Genomic DNA, 20,947 nt, shown 5'->3' with positions numbered 1-20,947 from the left:
TTTTTGTTTTGTTTTAATTTTTAAATCATGTCGCTAAATTCGATTCATAAATATTTTGAAACTTTTCTCTTAGGCAGCCTGCAGACGAAAGGCTTCTGTTGTGGCAACTATTTTGTCACAGTTTCGTCTTCAAATTTAGTGCGCATACGAGAGTCTTTAGATGCGTCAACTATTTCTTTAAACTTGATATAAATTTATAAAATATAATTTATGGATGGGTAGTAAGTTCTTGGATGAAATATGATAGTGTGTGTAAAATTTGAATTTCGAACAGTCACTGAAGACAAAAAAGTCTCTCGTGTAACTACCTCCATGGCGAATCCATATACCTTAGTGGATATTTATGCCGGCAACTGTCTCCGCAACTAAAGTCTCTCGTCTGCGAGGGCACTTACAGACGATTTCAAAATACTCAACAGGTTTTTTTTACACTACGTCAATCATCAATTTATCTGTTTAGAACGTCATTACAGGTTAATTAAGAAAATTACATAGAGAAACATTACACTTACATGTGTTAGTCCCAGAATCCGAAACTGCCATAACTTTACAGATATTATCCAGTATTCACACATTTATTTATTTATTTATTTATTTATTTTTCATGTTCTCCGTAAAACGGTTATTCACCAATACATTATGGAGAAGATTACAAATTAGACAAAAAGTATAGCAAAACACATAAAAAGGTCAGTTTCACTACTTTGTGACATACGTCAAAAGATAATTGTTAAACTGCCTGTAGGTTACGTTAAAAATGTCGATGGTCAATGCAGACTCGTTGAGCAGTTCAGTCGCTCTGTTGACTGGGGCGTTCTGATAGGCAGAAGTCCTCGCTTTTGGAGCATAAAAAAGGGTATGGGACCTTCCACGAGTATACTTGTCTGGGACATATAAGTTAATCTCTTTCAAAATAGGTGGATTATGTATAGTTCCAGAGATTATCTTAAAAAAATGTTTTCCTAAAAATATTTTTCGGCGGGCTTCTAATGTATTAAGATCGAGCATTCCTGCTAAGAATAAGGATGGATACAGGAAAGGGTAGTACATATATTCCCTCATATATAGGTAACGCATGAATCTCTTTTGTACTTTTTCTATTTCGAGAATATGGTTTTGCTCAGAAGGGGCCCAAATAATGGAGCTATATTCCAAGATACTGCGAACAAGTGCTTCATACGTTCTTCGGATTGCGATTCCGTTGGTAAATGATCTTGAATTACGAAGAACAAATCCAAGCATTTTGTTGGCACGGGAGACAATATCAGATATATGGGATTTGAAAGAGAGATTTGCTTCAAAAATTACGCCAAGGTCTCGAATCTCATTTTTACGTGTTAATTCATGTTTATTAATGTGGTAGGGGAACAGGAATGTATCTTTGGACCTTGTAAATGTAACGACACTGCATTTCTGAATATTTTGAATACACATTCTGAATACACATTCCACATACATACAATACACATTTCTGAATACACATTCCACATACCTCTCCTGCAATTCTAACGACTTTATTTTTCAGTCGTACTTGCCAATAATTTGAAAGCAAAAAAATACTTGCCAGCAGATTCTTAACTACCACGTATATGTTTTAAGAAAAAATGTTTCGGAGCATTTTTTGTATACATCAGTTAGTTGTTGCAATTATGTCACATGTTTATAGGTTATATAATAGGGGTGTATCCTTTGGGATTTTATTTATTTATTATTTATTAATTCTCGGGAAATCGACAGTTTACATTTATTTCAGTTTGTACATACAGCCAGTATTATATAGCCAAAATAAAACCAATTATGGATTTCCTCCTTGTGACTTTACCTCTTCTGAAACAGCATAATAAGGAATAAGTAAATTAAATTTGTGAGAAAGGTATGTGAATTCAAAAATTTATACAAAACAAAAGATTATATAAAACGAAAAATTACAAAACAAAACATTTATCAATACATTTATAGCCATGGAGAGAGGTTGTAGATATCGATCAAATCATAAAAGAAATATAAACAATAGAGACATAACATTATCCACAAACTATCAGAGAAATATTCTTTTATGGACCTCTTGTACTTGGTAAGTTCGCAATCGAAAATATCCACCTTGGATAATACGCTATTATAATTATTGCATAGCCTGTTCAGGCAAAAATTCTGCCTAGAGTTCGTTTTGCATTGATCCACCCTGAACAGGACAGAAGAGCGTATTGAACGCGCAGGTACATTGAATTAAATCTTATTTAGCAACTCATGGCATTCCATTTACACTGACTACGTATTGTTTTTTCACGCGTCACTTATTTTGTTCTTAGAGTGTATTTAGTCGAATTATCCGATTAAACCCTTTGTGTCTCACATATAGTTCTATTATTAAGAATATTTTTTCACTGTCCCATTTCAAAGTTAAATAAACAGGCGAAACATGCGTCCAAACCGTGAACTCTGTTGCTTTGGAGCTTCGCAACACATCGCGATGCAAGATAAAACACGTAAGTTTACCGAAATTTATATTGCGTTTCGAACTTTTCAGAAAGATGTAGAATCTTATTTCTGAAACAGTGTTTATATTCATTATTTAATACGAGTACCTTGACAACATTAATTTTGTCAGTTTGATCAATCGATTGCATCAGATTCGCTGTCAGACGGGAGAATTATTTCAAACCTGATTGATCGTGACCCCGACCCTGTCATCGTAACCACAATTAAATGAATCGACTAAGAATACAAGACAAATGTAACAATTTTCTACAACACGTACATAACCAACTATCATACACACTTACTTGCCAAAGTATGCATGATCTGGGAAACAAGTTTGAGGGTACTATTGATATATTTAGTGAATAAATTAATAGAATTAAGCTTAATTTATACCGGAACAATTTAGGCAAATCATAGTAGCTTATTGTAGTAATGTCTTACAGTACTGTTTTAGCTTATATACTATCGGTTCATATTTATTTTAACAGTTTTACCTATGCTCTTCATGTTTTAAAGTATAATTTTCGATTACTCATTTGGTTTATTCTACTCTTATAATCTATTTAAAAACACAATTTAAATCATTTATTTTTTAAATACATGGCTTTAATCCTCTCAAAATAAAAAACATTGGGTATCTACCAGGTATTTTATGTTACAAATTTATATAGATAAATTTTGGTCCTTTGTGATGAACTGTGGATTTTATGTTGAGTCGAAAGACAAGGGTGATATATGCAATTTGACACAGTATTCCCAATCTAGAAAAGATCTTATAGCATCCTCCATTATTTGTAGGTATAATAGCATCCAACATACAAATATATTTTTTCCATTATCGTCGGACTTAACGCGCAGTGTAAAGAAAAAAATAAAAAATATTGTGCAGACGTATTAAACCGGTGCTCTATTCCGGAAAAGTTAAGAGCCAAGATAAATTGTAAGCAATTACATGAAATAAATGGGACGCCCTAAACGGGACTCCGGGTGGGCTGTGGAAGGATGGGGGGCAAGGAGGGGGCTCGGATCATTTACATTTGGAATAAGATCAGCGAGCAGATATACTCGTAGGCGTGCGGTGCGTTCGAATCAAGGACTTAAGAGAAATAATGGACACTTTTGTTAAGTTCTTGTAATAAAACAATTATTATGGTATTTGCTTTAACTCTCAAAGTCGAATTTTCACTGATTTTCTCTCTCAAATCAACTATTTTCACTTCGCAACATTGTTTCAATCATGATCTATGAAATGTTGAAGTCAACGGATGCACTATCAATGGAGCAAGTCGCCTTATTATTAAATATATTTCAATTATTGTTCAATCAAAAACACACATTATTTAAAAATAAGTATTGAAACTCGGGTGAGTCGGGTGATGAAAGATTCCGTTCCCGCGATGTCCGCACAACATGTTGAGCCGCTCCCGTTTTCAAACTGTAACTGTTGTGTGCGGTTCCATGCTAACTCAGCAAGGGCAAGCCACCCAGTTAGGCCAACATTACTGGAAAACTTTGAAATTTAAAAAAAATTGTACCAAATAAAACAAAAAAAAAAAAAATTAAAAAAAAACTTAACACAGTGACTATTTAACACACTTTTAAAAAGTGATATAAAGTCATTAAAAACGATGAAAAAAAATTTTTTTTTAACCTAACTTACTTAACCCAGATAATAAGGTTTTTATTCATCACTTTCCATGACTTTATATAACTTTTTAAAGATGTGATGAATTATCATTTTGATAATTTATCCGGTCACCGTTGTGTGCACAAGAGAATAATAGAATAATATTAAACTTACTTGTTAGGTTTTCACTTAGGTGGGTACTTATATATATAAGAAAATTTTAATTTTTTTTAGCTTAACTTCTAGTGACCTCCAGGCAGCTTTGATCTTCGTGGTTCATACGCATTTGTCTACTGTCGGTTACATTCGCCTTAGTACAATCTAGTTAGCTATGCTAAAGGGCTGGCTTTAATGACACTGCTGCTTTAAAACAAGGACTTCGAAGTGCCCCGGATGATGCATGTCCTGGCTGAATGTTGAAGAAGTTAAACGAGCGTGGTGTAATGGAAATGAGGAAGTGGTTATGTGGTGTTAAATAAATAACCAATCAAATCTCTTTCCCGATATAAGCCCGCTGCATTCATTCCCCGGCGGGATTGATGAGGTTCACAGGACCGCACCTGAGGCCCTAGACCAGAAGTTCCCAAAGTGCTCTATATAGACCCCCAGGGGACGATATCGGCTTGCTGGGGGTCTATGTCCACGAGATTCAAATGAGGGTACATACGAGCGGACCCCCATTTAACTTAAGTCAACATTTAGGAGTTACGTAGATGACACAATACACCTAACACAAATAACACAGTTCACTTAATACTAATAATAGACTGAGAAATTATTTATTTGATATTTGTATTTTTTTATTTCGTAAATTTGTTTTTTGAGGTATATGAATAAAATTATAAGCGCTAACAAAGAACTTAAGGGGCAGTTCTGTAGAGCCAGCTACAGAAAGAAATTCCCTTTGCTTATCCTGCTCCATTTTCATTTGGTGTAATACCTCACAAGGGCGCTCCTGTCTGCACAATGTAAAGACAGAGAAACTATACCGCCACCCGGTTGTTGGACAGGCAAGGAAAGGGAATCTTCCTACGAAAAATTATACGCCGTTTATAGTTTTAGGAAAATTCAATATACGGCAGGCAGTGGGTCCAAGGAAAAAATATATTTGGCAAGAGGTCTACGGGGCAATAAAGTTTGGGAACCTCTGCCCTAGACTGACTCTAGATGTTCCCCTTTGATCCCCCACCAGGAAAAGAAGAAGAAAAATCCTTAACCTGATGATTACCTTTTGACCATGGCGTCCGTGGCCAAGGAGTAAGGCTCTCTTCTACGAATATGGAGGTCGCGGGCTTAAATCATATTAGAAGACTGCTTTAAAGACTGGATACCGACTCTCCCTTTAATCAGGCGTTAGACATTTCGCTATACGCAGCAATTTTTCCCAACATAATAATTTACATAATGCTACCATTGCAATTACTACGCAAAACTTTTAATGATTAGTTAACATAACAATATGTCTTTGCTTTTATTATGAATAAAGCAATTGTTTTATGTTTTGTTAAAATGCATAAAAAAGTTTCTTTAAAGCAAAAACAGCTTTCAAGGTTAGTTAATGGTTAATCCTGTCAAAATGATTGGCTACAGTTACAAATGACTAAATTACGGCTACGCTGATCTGCGAGGCTGTTCTTTTGGAGGAGTTTCACGCCAAAATATAGTTAAACTAATAAATAAAAAAATACTTCTCAACCGTTAAACAGAGTTTAAGTTCCACATTGAATGAAGACTACATTTTCTGTTTCGAATTATTACTTACCACAAAAAATGTATTTCACTGGCTGTGAAAGAAAAGTATTGACTAGCATATGAGATTCCTATCTTGAAAAAGTTATTTTATTTCTGACATAATATTTTCATTTGAATTTTAGCACGTAAAGAATATTCCACGAAAGTGATATTTTTTTAATAACATAAATGCATTATGCATGTGTAAGTAAATATACATAAAATGATGGTTACATTGCACAAACGATGAATACAAAATGTGATTGAGAAAAAAAATGATTATTATAATTTTTTTACTGTGTAAGCGAGATAAGCGAACTTTTAAAAATTTTGCATTTTATACAATTTTTCGACGTTTGGAGAAAAAAAGTTTTTTTTTTTCTTTTTTTCTTTTTCTCATTACTGAAATTATAAAATTACATTTCAGAACTGTATAAGTAATTAAAATTTAAAAAAATATGATATTTAATGTAGTTTTTAAAATTGGTATCGTCTTTTACGACATCTTCAAAAAGGAGAAAATTAAAGCATATTTAAAATAGCTTGAAAATAATCCAAAATTTGATAAGAAATTTCAAGTTTATGGAACAGATAAACAACCTTCTATGGCTGTGTAAACAATTTATAATCTCTTTTATGGCCGTTAAATATCGGTTATAATTAGTAAGAAGTTTACATTCACCATTGCTTATCAATTGAATAAAATATTCATCACGTTTATTAGAAAGACTGTTAGTGCTTGTAGTTAAAAATTGTAAGATCAATACAAAATTCTGGCGTATTAATGCATCAAGCGGGGAACAAGCTAAGTGCACATGAAATATCTCACGTCTTGTGAAGGTGTCCGCCGTACCTGTCCAATCGATATCTATTGTAAGCGTTTAGCCCCCGGCGCTGCACGAAGAAACAAAGTGAGTAATCAGCGATACAAAGGAAGCTGGAATTAACTATTGATATTTATCACCGAACTTCGGCACTGGCCGTGTTGGGAGTTGGATGCAGCCGGAGATCGATCTTATTCTTGTTGGGTGAATACCACCCTGTCCCGAATTCCGAGAATTTTGATGAAGACTTAAGCGTTGAATTAACTATAAGGTAAGATGGGTTTACCTCGTTTTGACTTGTCGAAGCAATAAGTTTAATACTTTAATAAGTAAATTGGGTAAAAACTTGTTTGAACGGGGCCATTTATGTCCTTTGTCCTTATTTATTAGCAGTTTATTTTATAATGATTGTGTAAATAATTTTTGTCTGAACTAAAAATATGTTAATTCAGCTTCGTGGCGGACAAAGACCGGTCTCACTGAAAAAATAAATAATATGTTGCTGTTATTTTTGTTCTATTATTTACTTCATTTCTTTTTTTTTATTAATCTTAAGTTAGCTCACATCTTCGTGTGTGCTAATAGTTTTATAAACATATAAACATGTACATTGTTTGGCAAACATAATCTTTCTTTAAATATTTCACTAAAGTCACAAAAAAAAGAAACATTAATAATTGAGATAGACATATTTTCTAAATTCATTTTTGAACTTATTAATATTTTCTATCACAGCAATTTCCTTCGGGATTTTGTTATAGAGTTGAACGGCCTGGTACATCAGAGATTTTTGGGTGCTTGTTTTTTTTCTTGTTGGCAATCTAATTTGCTTAGAATTTCTCGTCCCGTGTAATAATTAATTTCTGTAATAATTATTTATTTTTAGTGGTATTTTCGAAGCTTTTGTAGATAATTTATGTTCAAATTTCTCCATCGCATTTAATTTTTTTAATGTCCTTACTCGAAAACAAATAATTAATAAAAAATATGTGTTGTTTGTTTGCGTGTTGTTTCTATCTGGATATTATATTTTCTATTTCTTGGAAGAACTGTATTATATTAACTCGTTCTACTTTTTGACTATTGGTAGAACCTTTCCTATGAATACTTCGCAAGAACTTTTATTACCAAAAATATAACCATTGTACAGTGATTCCTATTCCGATTACGATCCCATTATGTTTTAAATTTTATTTTTGATTTTAAAAATTATTTTTCTCTTTAAATGTAAAAGATACATATTTATTTATCGTGTAATATGGTAGACAGGGATTGCAATACGACATAATAACCCAAAAAATAATCACGATAACACTTAAACAAACCAGCTAAAAAGCCGTAAAAACCTAAAAATCATATTTGTCGAGCGGATTTGAATGAATTAAATGCTCTGCGCGGTAAATAATATAAAAGAGGAAGAAAAAGAAGGAGGGCGAAGTAAATATATCGATACGTTACCGTTTTTGATTAAACAACTAAAACCTTTTGATAATCGATGACAATATGTAAAATAATTTTGAGTCGCATCTGGGAATTGAACCCATTACCTCTTCCGTACAGGAGAAGTGCTCTTACTACTGAACTAATTCAACCATACGTCACTGTCACAATTTTGATTTCATCTTGGATTCTTACATGCAACAGAATTTTCTTATGATTTTTCTGTTTTAAATATTTCGTTCGAGAATTTTTAATATTGTCTTCAAAGATTAAAAATTATAATTTGAATTTTCACTCATTAAGGACGGGTTGTTTGGGAGAATTTGAACAATTTTTCAAATTTCAATGTTAATTTTCAAGTTCTGTTAAAGATTTTCAAGAAATTTCTATTATTATTTCTGTTCTGTCAAGCAACTAGCCTATAATAATATAATGACACACTTGAATAGGACTTTCATAGAACCCAAAAATGAACGTTGAAATTTGATGAATTGTTCTGATTCTCCAAAACAACCCGTCCTAAGTTAATCCACAATAAAAAACAACTATAACCATTCCAAACATGGTTTGTTAGCGATCACTCATCGTGGCCTTCATAATAAAGTTCATATAAAATTTTAAAATAATTGTTTTTTTGTTAAAAAAAACCGTAGATACAATGTATGCTTCTTTACCTCCACCACCTGCAACTCCACCCAAAGATAAAAATCAAATGACTTAGACTTCTAAACAAATCTTGTTTTCAAAAGCGTTTTCTTTGTGTTGATAAATTCCATTGAAAAGCATACTATTATTTGTTCTTAGTCTACGGATTATTATTTTACTTGTTTTAAGAAAAATAAAGCTCTCTAATTACTCCGCTGTTTTTGATAAAACAATAACGAAGGCTAATAGAACCAGACTTACGAGAAAAACCGTTAACAAAAAGTGTTCATAGCAATTACCGTGTCTGGACCTTGATTCGATCCGTTTACTCTACAATTTACGCTCACGTTTTCTTAACGTCACATCGGTGCACAAAAAAGCTTAAAAGTGCCCATAAATCTGCCGCTCAATTTTCCGTTTTTCTCCACACGAAGGGGTGACGGTGTCGTGACTGGGCACAATATCGCCGGACGCACGAGGGTAGAAGGCAGAAGGTAGAATGTCCCACTGGGGGGCAAAACGTCCCAGCGGAGGTGGCGGGTGGTGTCCCGTCAGGGTAGGCACTGGCAGCGATAGCGGGGGCTAAACACTCACTCAACCACGCTTATCGCCGGCCTAACCGACCGATTAATCAAACAATACGAACACGACCGGCCGCTGGGTACCGGATTGGGTACCCCTGTCAAGTCACTATCGATACAACGCCGATATCGTCAGATTAGTTCAAATACTTTGGCGATTTTATTTACACTTCCCAGTTAACTGGTGGTTTTTGGCTTAATCTGAGTTTTAAACTGTTATTTTAGTTGACTTGCACAGCGAAATCAGTGTAACAGGTAACACATCAACCCTTCCAGATCCTATTTCATTCATAAGGTACCTAATTAATATATGGTAATTTAAATTCACCATTTTCATATTTATAGTAATTTTGATGATCATATGTAAAACTATAATAAAGAAGAAAGGTTTCTGAAGCGGAAAAATTTTAATTCGTCAAATCTGGCACAATTTTCCATCCAATAGTATCCATAACTCATTTTAATTTTTGATATGTTAGGTAGCTTTCATATTAATTGAACTGTTGAAAACTGATTATGTATTAGCCACTTTGAAAATACTTATTAATCTACTGAGTTATAAAATGAACTGTTTCACTTTATTTTAATTTTTCATCTTAACCGCAGTAAACTATTTTTAAAAAACATACACAGAATTCAAGTCGATAACACGCCATGTTTTTACTGATTATTCCATAAATAATTATTATTTAAGGTTTAATAAAGGTAAAAGAAACACTGTTTATGTACCAAAATTGGTATTATAATGTACTTTAAAAATTATCTTGGTCAGTAGTAGCAGATATATCTTTACAAAAAACACACACCTCAAAATATACTCGATTACTTTTTGGAGTGAGTGGGTTGAGACCGAATTAAATTCGCTATGTAAAGTATGTCGCTAGATTATAACATCATTTTTTCAGCATTCTAACTTCATTTTCACCCCTCAAACTTCCGTCATTATTCTCTATGAACTTCTGTGAAGGAATGCAACTCATCATGTCTTTCCCCATATAAAAGACTGAAATGCTTTATCATCGCCACCACCCCACCACAGGGAGGAGATAGCATGTCGGTAAAAATGGATCATTAACTCTAACTTGATAATTAATATAAGTGGCAAAAATTATTTCATATACAAAATACAACCCTTTTAAATAAAAGGGTTGATCAATCAAGTCATTATAATCTTCAAAGGCTTATCTTAATGCCTGGATATATTTAAATATCAGAGGGGTTGAAAAATAATCGTAGCGACGCAACGGTTCGATAAGCATGTTTTCTTTAGGGGTAACAAAATGCATAGTTTTAGGTAAGTGCATCATGAAAGCCGGTAACGGCGTTAGGTTTCGTTACAATAACTCGCTGGCATGAATTCCCTCACGAATAACGAATATCTGAATCACGAGAGCCTCGAGGGATTACTTTTTGTCATAGAAAATAATAGCCTTAGCGACAAAGTTAAATAACTTTCTGACACATGCCATCAAGGTTGTAATATTTCCATTCCGCTCTGTATGCTTCATAGAAACCACCTCGTATAATTTAACAACTCTATTACCCATACGAATTTAAAATGGTAAATTGAAATATGTGAAAGGTTTTAGATAGTGACTCTGACTTTGGCAACAGTTTTAGATTAGAAATTCCAGATTCAATTTGCAGTTTTAGCAAGCCGGTAGAGTAATGGGCTCACGAATTAAATCTATATAAATTAAAATGTTAATGTTTGTTCAAAACCTTAAATATTCGAAGGTTCTTCACCAATTGCTTTGAAATTTTGACAAAACGATGCATTCGAATATGCACCTATATTATATAGATATCACTTATGACAAATAAAAACATGCTTTAAAAAAACAGCGTTCTGTTGGAAGTAAAAGCAACACGCGCTATTACTTCTCTATCTGCACAGACAGACTGAGCCACAGCAACGCGTAGCGGGGTACAGCTAGTTGCTTTTTTTATAAATGTCTATAAGAATATTCAAATCAAAACCAGATCACTATTGCAGCATATTCATCAGATACAACATTATTTTTTCTATTATTATCAATTTAAATTAGGTGTTAATCCCATATGATTTTTGATTTTCCTTTTCCAAAAGTATTGTACTGATTTATTTTTGAGGTATTATAATAATAATAATAAAATGTAATATGGCATTATACCTAGCTCTCTCATTAAAAATTTAGGCGTATTAGATCTATCAAAAAAAATATGTAAAGATGCAAAAGTATGTCATTTTGAATACATGTAGGATAACGAAAGATTTTTTAAATATTTATGTTGAGGGATCAGTAGGATTTATAGGCCCCGTTAGGAGTTCTACCGAGCCGAACCCTCTGATATGAAAATATCTGGAGTCGGTGAATTATTTTCCCATTTGATCTCTGGTGAGTTGACTTGTTGTTCTTGTATTGTTTTGTATTTATTTTGCTTATATAATGCACTTGCATAATGTTGATTGACTAGATGATCATTTGTGGAAAAGTGTGTGGAAGGGTTTAGTTTTTCCTATGGGGAAGATTTAACCCGGACATAAAATCGGAAGTATAGAAATATAATAAATAAGAATTTCTTCCAGAATGTGAGGAGGTTAGTGCAATCCAACACGTCCCATATAGATATACAACTTTTTTTTATGCCGTATTGCTCTTCCTCTTTCTTTAACTAATGATTCGGACAGCATTACAGTGTCAATCATCTGGGCAGATGAGTAAATATTGTGATGAAGTGTGTGTTTATGTGTGTAGACGTGATATCGTGTCGCCAACAGCAAACCTCTAAGAACTGGTAATTCATTAAAATTTAAGATAATTTTTTGTATTCGATTTTAACACAGCATAATACCACAAAAATAAATCAATATTAAATTGTTAATCCGGTTCGTTGAGTGAAGAACAACTTTTTTATGTTTGCATTAAGTCTGGCTCAATTTTTCTATCAAATTTTCCTTCAAACTAACAATTATATCAAAAATACACCATCAAATTGAATATATTGTTCAATAAAATGAATTATTAAAAAAATTTCTTGGAAACAGTTGTCAGAAGAATACAAAAAAGACGTAACTGAACTGAACAAACCTGTCGATGGATGAAAAACATCGCATTGGTATTGCGTTTGGGTCTTGGGTACCACCCAGTTCAATTTCTCGACTGGAATGTGGAGTAGTAGGCGATGTTAAAATATTGTCAGGTTATTCGTAACTAGGAAATATTTGCTTTTCCAAAAAGTAGGTACATACAAGTGTTTTAAATAAAAGTAAAAATAATTAAACCATCTATTATTAGAATTCCGTTTTACGACTAATATCGTTCAAAATATAAATATTTTATTATTAGATTTGAAATATGTGATATAATATTGCAGGTGTGATAAAGTGACATATTTAGATGACAGAAAATATTGCATGTTTTTAATAGGTTTCATAACACTGAACCTTCGGTTTATCGTCAACAAGAATGGTCTCACCCACTCCAAAAGATTCCTTAAACATTGTTTTGTTAGAAATGCGAATTTAACAATAATTTGCCAGCTTGTTTCAAATAGACAGAGAAACTTTCCATGATGTGCCAAATATTGCATGTAAAAAAAATAGAATACTTTCTGAAATCTAGAGCGAGAATATAGTAAATATACTTCTATTTTCTTCAATGTTACATGATTCAAATTAAAATTAATTCAATATTAAAAATCTGTGAAAACCTATGTAAATTAAATATTGACGTGGTAAAAGAAAATAAATTATTTACTATGATTTGAATACCATTTATCGATATGTTGGTGATTTGTCAGCAGGGGTGCCCGGGTTCATCAGGTGAGGTGTGTTCAGGATGGGCCTGCCCACGAATTTGGCATGCCAGATCAGGAGAGGCTGGTTTGGAGAGACCCTTTGACCAATCCAACTGGCCTCTCGACGCATCGCCTTGCGCCGCTGTGGGCTATATTCATATGTCCCGTCACTGTCCGTCAATGCTCTGTCACTCCTGGACAGACTGATCCCTAGATTTCTAATCCCAAAAGATGACATAGGCCCCGAGAGAAAATATTTTTTTCAGGGCCTCCCCTGTGGGGTTAATGGATGAATGGTGGTCTTACACCAAGGCGATACTGATTGTATCTTCCACTCGGGAACGTGCTGCAAATAAACCTTATTAAATCAAATAAAATTTCAACCCGCGACCTCCGGCTTTTTAGTCGATAGCTGTACCCCTCAAACACGAAGCCCGTCACTAAGCCGCAACTTAAGGGTTATTTAACTTCTGGAGTCAGATATATCGTTCGAAGCATTTTAAAAGATATTAAACAGCTGACATTAACCCTCCAGCGAGATAAACCGCTAGATTTTTCGAATTGAACCTAAAAAAAATCGATTTGTAAAAAGTAAAATCACGAAATCTGTTCAAGTGTTATTGTCTTGTCATGTTGATAATAGTTCCTTGCCATGTAGATTACCTGTTCTAAGGAACCAAATGCTCGTGAAAATGATATTGAACTATGAAATAAGAAACAAAATTATTCACACTAATTACAAGGACGGGTTGTTTCAGAGAATTTGAACAATTCATCAAATTTCAACGTTCATTTCTGGGTTCTGTGAAAGTCCTGTTCAAGTTCTGTTATTATATCATTATAGGAAAGTTGCTTGACAAAACTGAAATTAAAACAGAACTTGAATAGAACCATCACAGAAGTTAAATATCAACATTTAAATTTGATGAATTGTTCAAATTCTCCGAAACAACCCGTCCTAAGTGTGTCATAAATAGATAACTATGTATTTACATTATATAATCGGTGGCTGAGTTGACATCGCGTTTGGGTCCCACCCAGGCGTCGTGTTTTCAATTCCTCGGTTGGCCTTCTCCATTACAACAAAAGCAAAATTTCCCGCTTACCGTAATGGTAGTAGGAGATTCTCAAATATTGTCAGGTTATTCGTAACACGGGAATGTTTGTCTTTTTTTATAAAATTATCAAATCAATTTTAAAATCTGAAAAGAGTGAACTTCGATGGTAATCACTAATGTGTTAAATGTTTTCAGGATACTAGTCTAGACTTTCTATATTAGGTTGCTTACAGGAGGTCCCCTCCGAGCTATTATATATCTTCGTATTGAGGAGATTGCATGTTTGTTAGAGAGGTGAAAAATCAATTTTACAATAGCGTTAAGGTTATAAATATTTAACGCAGGCTGTCATGAAATTTGTGGGATGTAATACCATATAATAAAGTCAAATAAATGGCTATTTGACATTGCGGGAACAAATTAAATTTAAAAATTTTATGTTTTTTAATATGCATGTAATATTTTTATTAATTATTACACCTCGCTGGAACAAATAAATCATTACGTACATCACGTAGAACAAGTATGCCCACGTATGAAAAATATAATGCTATAGGAAATTTGTTGGATTTGGGGTAGGCCCTACTGAAACTTTACGAAATAAATACATAGTGTTAATAGTGTAAATAATTATAATGCAAAGCTTGGTTGGTTAGCGATCTGTTTTTTGAACCAATTTAACTGAGTGACTGCGTCTCAATTTTCCCCAATCGCCGCACAATCTCGGTAGGCATCACTACTTAGGCCATATACTTATATGGATTTATCCCCGCTGAGCGTTGAACTGTCAAAGTGGCTTCAGCGCACTTACACACCAGCTTAACTGGAATCTGGGTTCAATTATTAATACTTTTAAAAATCTACGATAAAATCAGTTAAACACGATAATGATTTAGGTAATACGACATTAATGTTTTTAACTTCAGCATGATATAGATATAGATAAACGAGATACAGGGATTATTATATCGTTGTGCGCAAATAAATTTTATGTGATTAATTTGTGTTATTTCACAAATTAGTCATTAAATATAATATATAGTATATTTGCAGCACAATCCAAAGTGGAAAATACTGCCAATACCACCCTGGTGTAAGACCACCATTCAGAATTGAAACGTTGCTTGAAATGGCTTTGATCATGTTTGACCAGATCTGAATAGCGAGGTACTTCCACCTTCTTCAAACCATTTTTTCTCCTCTTCACTACATTCAGCCTCACAACATACCCCAATTAGGGATGTCATGGACTAACTGGCTCTAGATGGTTGGGACCTTGGGACTGTTGTGCGGTTTCACAAAAACAAAAAAATCAGCACCTACAGGAATAATTCCAAGAACCACTCCACCATTCCTGAGAATATTTAGAATTAATGTAATTTAGCTGTTTGTCAGTTTTATATGTACGATGCCACTGACCACACTACCACACGGATACAGTGCTGCTGGAATGAGATGGAGTATGTATCACGTGACCTGCTAGGCTGTATCCAGTGGCGACGTGTGATGTATAATTTTTTTTTTATTTAATTGTAATCGTACTGCAAAATGATATCTTAGTTTTTATTCAAATATGCTCATGAATCTCTAGTTAAAATCCTTCGTGTATGTGCTGATACACCCTGTTTATTCAACCTTAACAATCTTTGGTTCTTTAATCATGTTTTCCAACCACTATACAGCGAAGTTACAATGTTTTATTTATGGAGCATGCACGTGATATTAAGCAATACATTTTTTTTTTCGTAGAAACTAAACTGATTTATTTTATGCGACTAACAAAAAGAAACAATCGCGCAACGATAAACTTTTTGTTTCCTCAACATGTTATTAATTTAAAACATTTCTTCTGAATTCTTTGTATCTTCCGGTTCTTGGCAAAATCCCAAAATGTTGTCATAAACTTTGAGGGGTATCCCGAAAATCACTTACCAAATTAGATGTTCTTCAGTCAAGCAAATAGAGTATTGTGGGCCTTTTTGGCATCGGCCTATATCGCAGAAATATGAAAACCAAGCAGAAAAACATTTATATATATATCTAAAGTATTACTTATCAAACTTTATAAAGTATCTTCTATTCAACTCAATCACATGTATCATTCATTTAAATGTTAGTGTTTCAAACCAGTTATTGAAATCTTGCCAATATTTCCGGGAAAGGAATATGTATTTCATTTATCATGTAAAAAAATCAAACGAAAATCAAAAACCGGAATAGGTTAGAATTTAAAAGCTCGAGATAAAGTGTGAGATACTTTTAAATATATTTTATAATGTATGCATTTATTTCAAGAACATAAGAAAAGTTTTTCAAGACTTTTATAATGTTCCACCATTAACGATTGTAGGTAAATGTGTCGTGTTTGATATACCTAGGTATGAACGTAAAATAATTTGACATGGATATTTTTATGTATTATATTTTTTCTGTGTTTTTCTTCTGATGTCCTCCCCTATTGGAGTGTGGTCATCATCGGAAAAAATCGGGGTTTGGTCATCTTTGGAGATCGGTCATCTCCGGAGTTTGGTCATCATCAGTGTTTGGTCATCTTTGGAGTTTGGTCATCATCGGAGTTTGGTCCCCATCGGAGTTCAGTCATTATCAGAGTTTGGTCATCATCGAATCTACTTTTCAGCATGGCAGCACGGAACAACTCCTACCACTTTTTTTGGTTTTGTCATTTTTCTATGTGCCTTTCATCTGTCTTCCCTTAATTGGGGTAGCATAGCACCATGAAGTATGAAAAAGTATAGTTTTTCAAATGAATTAAATAGCAACATAAAGTTTTTTTGAAATCCTATAAAACTTTAGTGGAGGATGGATAGTATTATTTCATTTAAACGTGTTGGTTTATATAATATATTTTACTTACCTAACAATTTATTACGAATGAACAAAAAGTTACATCTTATTTTTTTTTAATTACGAATAACCCGAAAAATGATGCTTGTGTGATGGAGAACTTAACTAATCTTGTAACAGTATTCTAATAATGGAATTGCGAAATCGTTTTAATATGTTTTTTATTTAAAACACTTTCGCTTTTTGCTTTTTTCCGATATATATTTAATAGAAAAAATATTTGTATGTATTTACTTGCTTGAAAAACAAATATTCCCGGGTTACGAATAACCTTAAAAAATATTTGAAAATATCCTTCTACCACCACAGTAAGCGTAAAATGTTGCTTGCCAACTGAGGAATCGAACCTACGACGCCTGGCTGGGACCCATTCCGATGCCAACTCAGCCACCGTCTTAATAACTGCACTGTAGTAAAGAAATCTATTTTTTGCGAAATATTCGAGTGATCTTGTTATGTAACAGTATGCGAAAAAAATATTGGCAGAGCAAGTTGACTTTCCCAAAATTAATAAATCGTTCAAACACGGGGAATCAAAATCAGAATTTTTATTTTTTCAGTTCCGAATCCGGGAGTTCCTTCACGAAATCTTGATTTTGTTTCATTCCATTAAACACAAAGCTAATTTGATTGGAAAAGTCTTGCAAGGTTTGTACGAATTTGAATAGCGCTGACTTAATTTTCAAATGGCGCACTCCCCCGGATAAGGGGCATAAAGATGGCTGCAGAACTATAGCCCAAGCAATAAAAGTAAATCTGCTTATATCAATCTTAACTGGACTCCCTTTTATATCTCAAGCACTCCAAAAGAGGGACCGGGAAAAACCATGAGAGATTCGAAACTAAAATAAATGAAGAAACTTGGTAAAGAACAAGTTACCACTATTGGATTCAAATTTTTTTCAAAGTTATAGTATAGTCATATATTTACCAGCTGTTCAGATTTGATATGTAAAAACATTACGAAGTAAACAAGTACAAATATTTATGATCATTAACAAACATTAACAGACGACAGTTTTAACAATATTTAAACATTAATTGACAAAATACACTGTTCCACTGCAACACACATAAGCGCAATCATTGCTAACTCCCCAATACAACGGTTTCACACTATGGGAATCCAATAATTAGGTGATGTCGATATATTTAATATTAACTTTGCGAATTTTGTGGATCACGTAAAAGACTTATTTCAACACTATTCCTAAATGGAAGTTATATTTTTGTAAACCAGTCAAATCGCTGTATTTTTTAATTTATGTTCTTGTTATTTTTAATTTTATTTCTTGCATACATTATTTTTTAATGTAATTTTATTTTTACTATTTCTTTATCATGTTTCAAAACTGTCTGTCATTAAAATTGTACCACCTACATGTAAAAGCCCTCTGGGCGTTAAATAAATAAAAATAAAATTAAATAGATAAATTACTTTTTTTAAAATTAAACCGCACAAGAGTAGCGAATTCTCCCTACCTTCTGGAGCAAGTGAGAATATGGCATCCCCATTGGGTTATATTGTGAGGCTGAAGGTAGTGGGGAGGGGAAGGAGATGGGAAAGAGGAAGGTGGGAAAGTACCTGGCTTATCAGATCTGGTCACTAAACACTGCAAAAGCCGTCTCAAGCAACGTTTCAATTCTGAATGGTTGTCTTATACCAGGGCGATACTTAGAGTATATTCCACTCTGGAATGTGCTGCAAGTATATTTTATATTAGTAATTTGCGACATAACACAAATTAATTACATAAATTTGTCTTGATATGAACCCGCGACATCCAGCTTGCTAGTCGGAAGCGTTATAACTCGACCTCGGAGGACCTGAATTTCGGACAGAGTTATTAATTTTCTATGTTTTATTCACGCTGAATTATCTCCTGAAGTTTATTTTATCACCTTGCAAAATATGATATAAGTTAGACGTTGAGAGATATTTCAAATACTCATTCGCAATCTCTTCATTGAGAGATCTAATTGTAATAAGTATTGGAACTAGGTAGGCAGTAACTGGACCAATATAAAATGGTGCATTATTTTTTTTATTTTGTAATAAAAATCCGTCGTTTGGCTGCGGTACAAATATGCGATATTTTTTTCCCCATAGCTTGATAGTTTTCATCATCAAACGACCTTTAATAACTTTAATTTTCACCGCTGTCAATATGTAACCTACAAAATGATATTACGCTCTAAATTTGATTTACAGACGGCGGTGACTCCCGATCATATGTGATTATCTATAGTATATATTTCCCAGGATCTCTTTTATACAAAAAATTGCTACAATAAGTACAACCTACGAGTATATACTTACTTATATAATTTTACGAAGTTAATCTATTACATTTTAGTGCGCAAAACATGAATGGAGCATTTTTATTTCAGCCATTAATTTATTTAGCTACCGCGGAAAACCATAAATTTTTGACGTCTATGTACGCATGCAAGAAGAAATTTGGCATTCGCAAAAATTGGCAACGAAAATGCTTTGTTTCATTTATATCACGTTCTTTATATTTTTCGCTCTAGTTTCTGAATTTTCTTTAGTTGTTCGGGAAACGCATAAAGCCAGTTATCTTTTCACATTTACTCAGATAGTAAACCAAAGTTACAGAGTCTGTTACTTATTTGATAAAAAAAAATTAAGTTGACAATTACCCTGTATTTTCATCTCATAAATAATATGATGCATGTGACTTCACGTCATATATCTGAAGGATAGACTTGACTTGAAAAAAAATCTTAGCATGTAAATGATCTTTAACATGTTAGACTTAGCCAATGTTTATACAACCATAGCTTGCTTCGCTTTATTACGTTGCATTCAAAATTATAGTTCAACTTAACGCGATTCGTAATTAATTAAATATTTCACTAATGATAAAATATAGGTAGGCATTTATAGTAATCGTCTGCCTTGGAACGGAAATCTATAGTGAGAAGGATTCTAAATAAACTACAATTCTATGTATTTGATGGTCATTAATAAGACTATTTTGTTTAATTGTGAGGGTAAAGCTACTATTTTCGATTAAGCTATACGTCAAATCAGTTTACATCGTTAATATGAAAAAAATGCTTAATTGAAGCATTTCCAATCGTTTTGCTTGAGTAGAATTAAAATAAAATTTTCAATAACTGTATTAAAAGTGGTGCCCGGATAACTCATCAAAATGACAATTCAACACACCTTAAACAACACAGCAAAAAGTGGAGAAATTAAAAATAGTTTGTAGGTAAGTTTTACTTGTTAGTTTTTTCATCACTTTTCATAACTTTACATCACTTTTTAAAGATGGGATGAGTTCTCATTGTTTTTCCGGTATTAGGAACGTATAAAAAACATAAGTGTTAATTACTAAAAAATGTACCTTTTCATTAGAAATGTATAAACGTATATAAGAAACAACTTTTAAGTTCCAGCTTAAACAGCTCCAGATTTTTAACGCATTTCTCTTGAACACTTTAAGTTTTTAAGTTCCTGAAAAAACATACAAAATAATATTGATTTAATAATAGAACTTGAATAGACCCTTCACAGAACTAGCAAATGAACTTAGAAATTTGATGAATTGTTTAAATTCCGTGCAACAACCCGTCCAAGTCTTCCATTTCCTTAGTTAAAAAAAACATTGTTAAGATGTTTGTGTTGACAGGGAATTGCCATTAAAATTTTTCATCCTTGTCCTTCCAAAAAATAACATTTTGTATAAATTCGATTTGCTAAAAACAGAGTGTCACCCTAGTTGTTTCTATGTTTCCTTGTTTTTTCTTGGAAATAATGAATTATTTATGGTTCAAACAATGTATTGTTACAATACATTTTCAAAGTACCCAATTAGCCACGCACGTAACATGTTTTTTTTTCTCCGTATAATATTTTGCGTATATGTATGTAGTGATTACTTA

General features: G+C 33.0%; 1 protein-coding gene across 1 annotated transcript in view; it reads right to left on the bottom strand.

Annotated features, from left to right (window-relative positions):
* Window positions 1–20,947, bottom strand: part of LOC149424917 (uncharacterized) — a 73,410-nt gene that overhangs the window by 51,962 nt on the left and 501 nt on the right. The window lies entirely within an intron of this gene.

Source organism: Hesperophylax consimilis, chromosome 3, assembly GCF_061612785.1.
Source record: "Hesperophylax consimilis isolate HC1 chromosome 3, BYU_Hcon_1.0, whole genome shotgun sequence".
NCBI lineage: Eukaryota > Metazoa > Arthropoda > Insecta > Trichoptera > Limnephilidae > Hesperophylax > Hesperophylax consimilis.
Note: the sequence above shows the minus strand (reverse complement) of the source record. Positions and strands in the feature narration are given on the sequence as shown.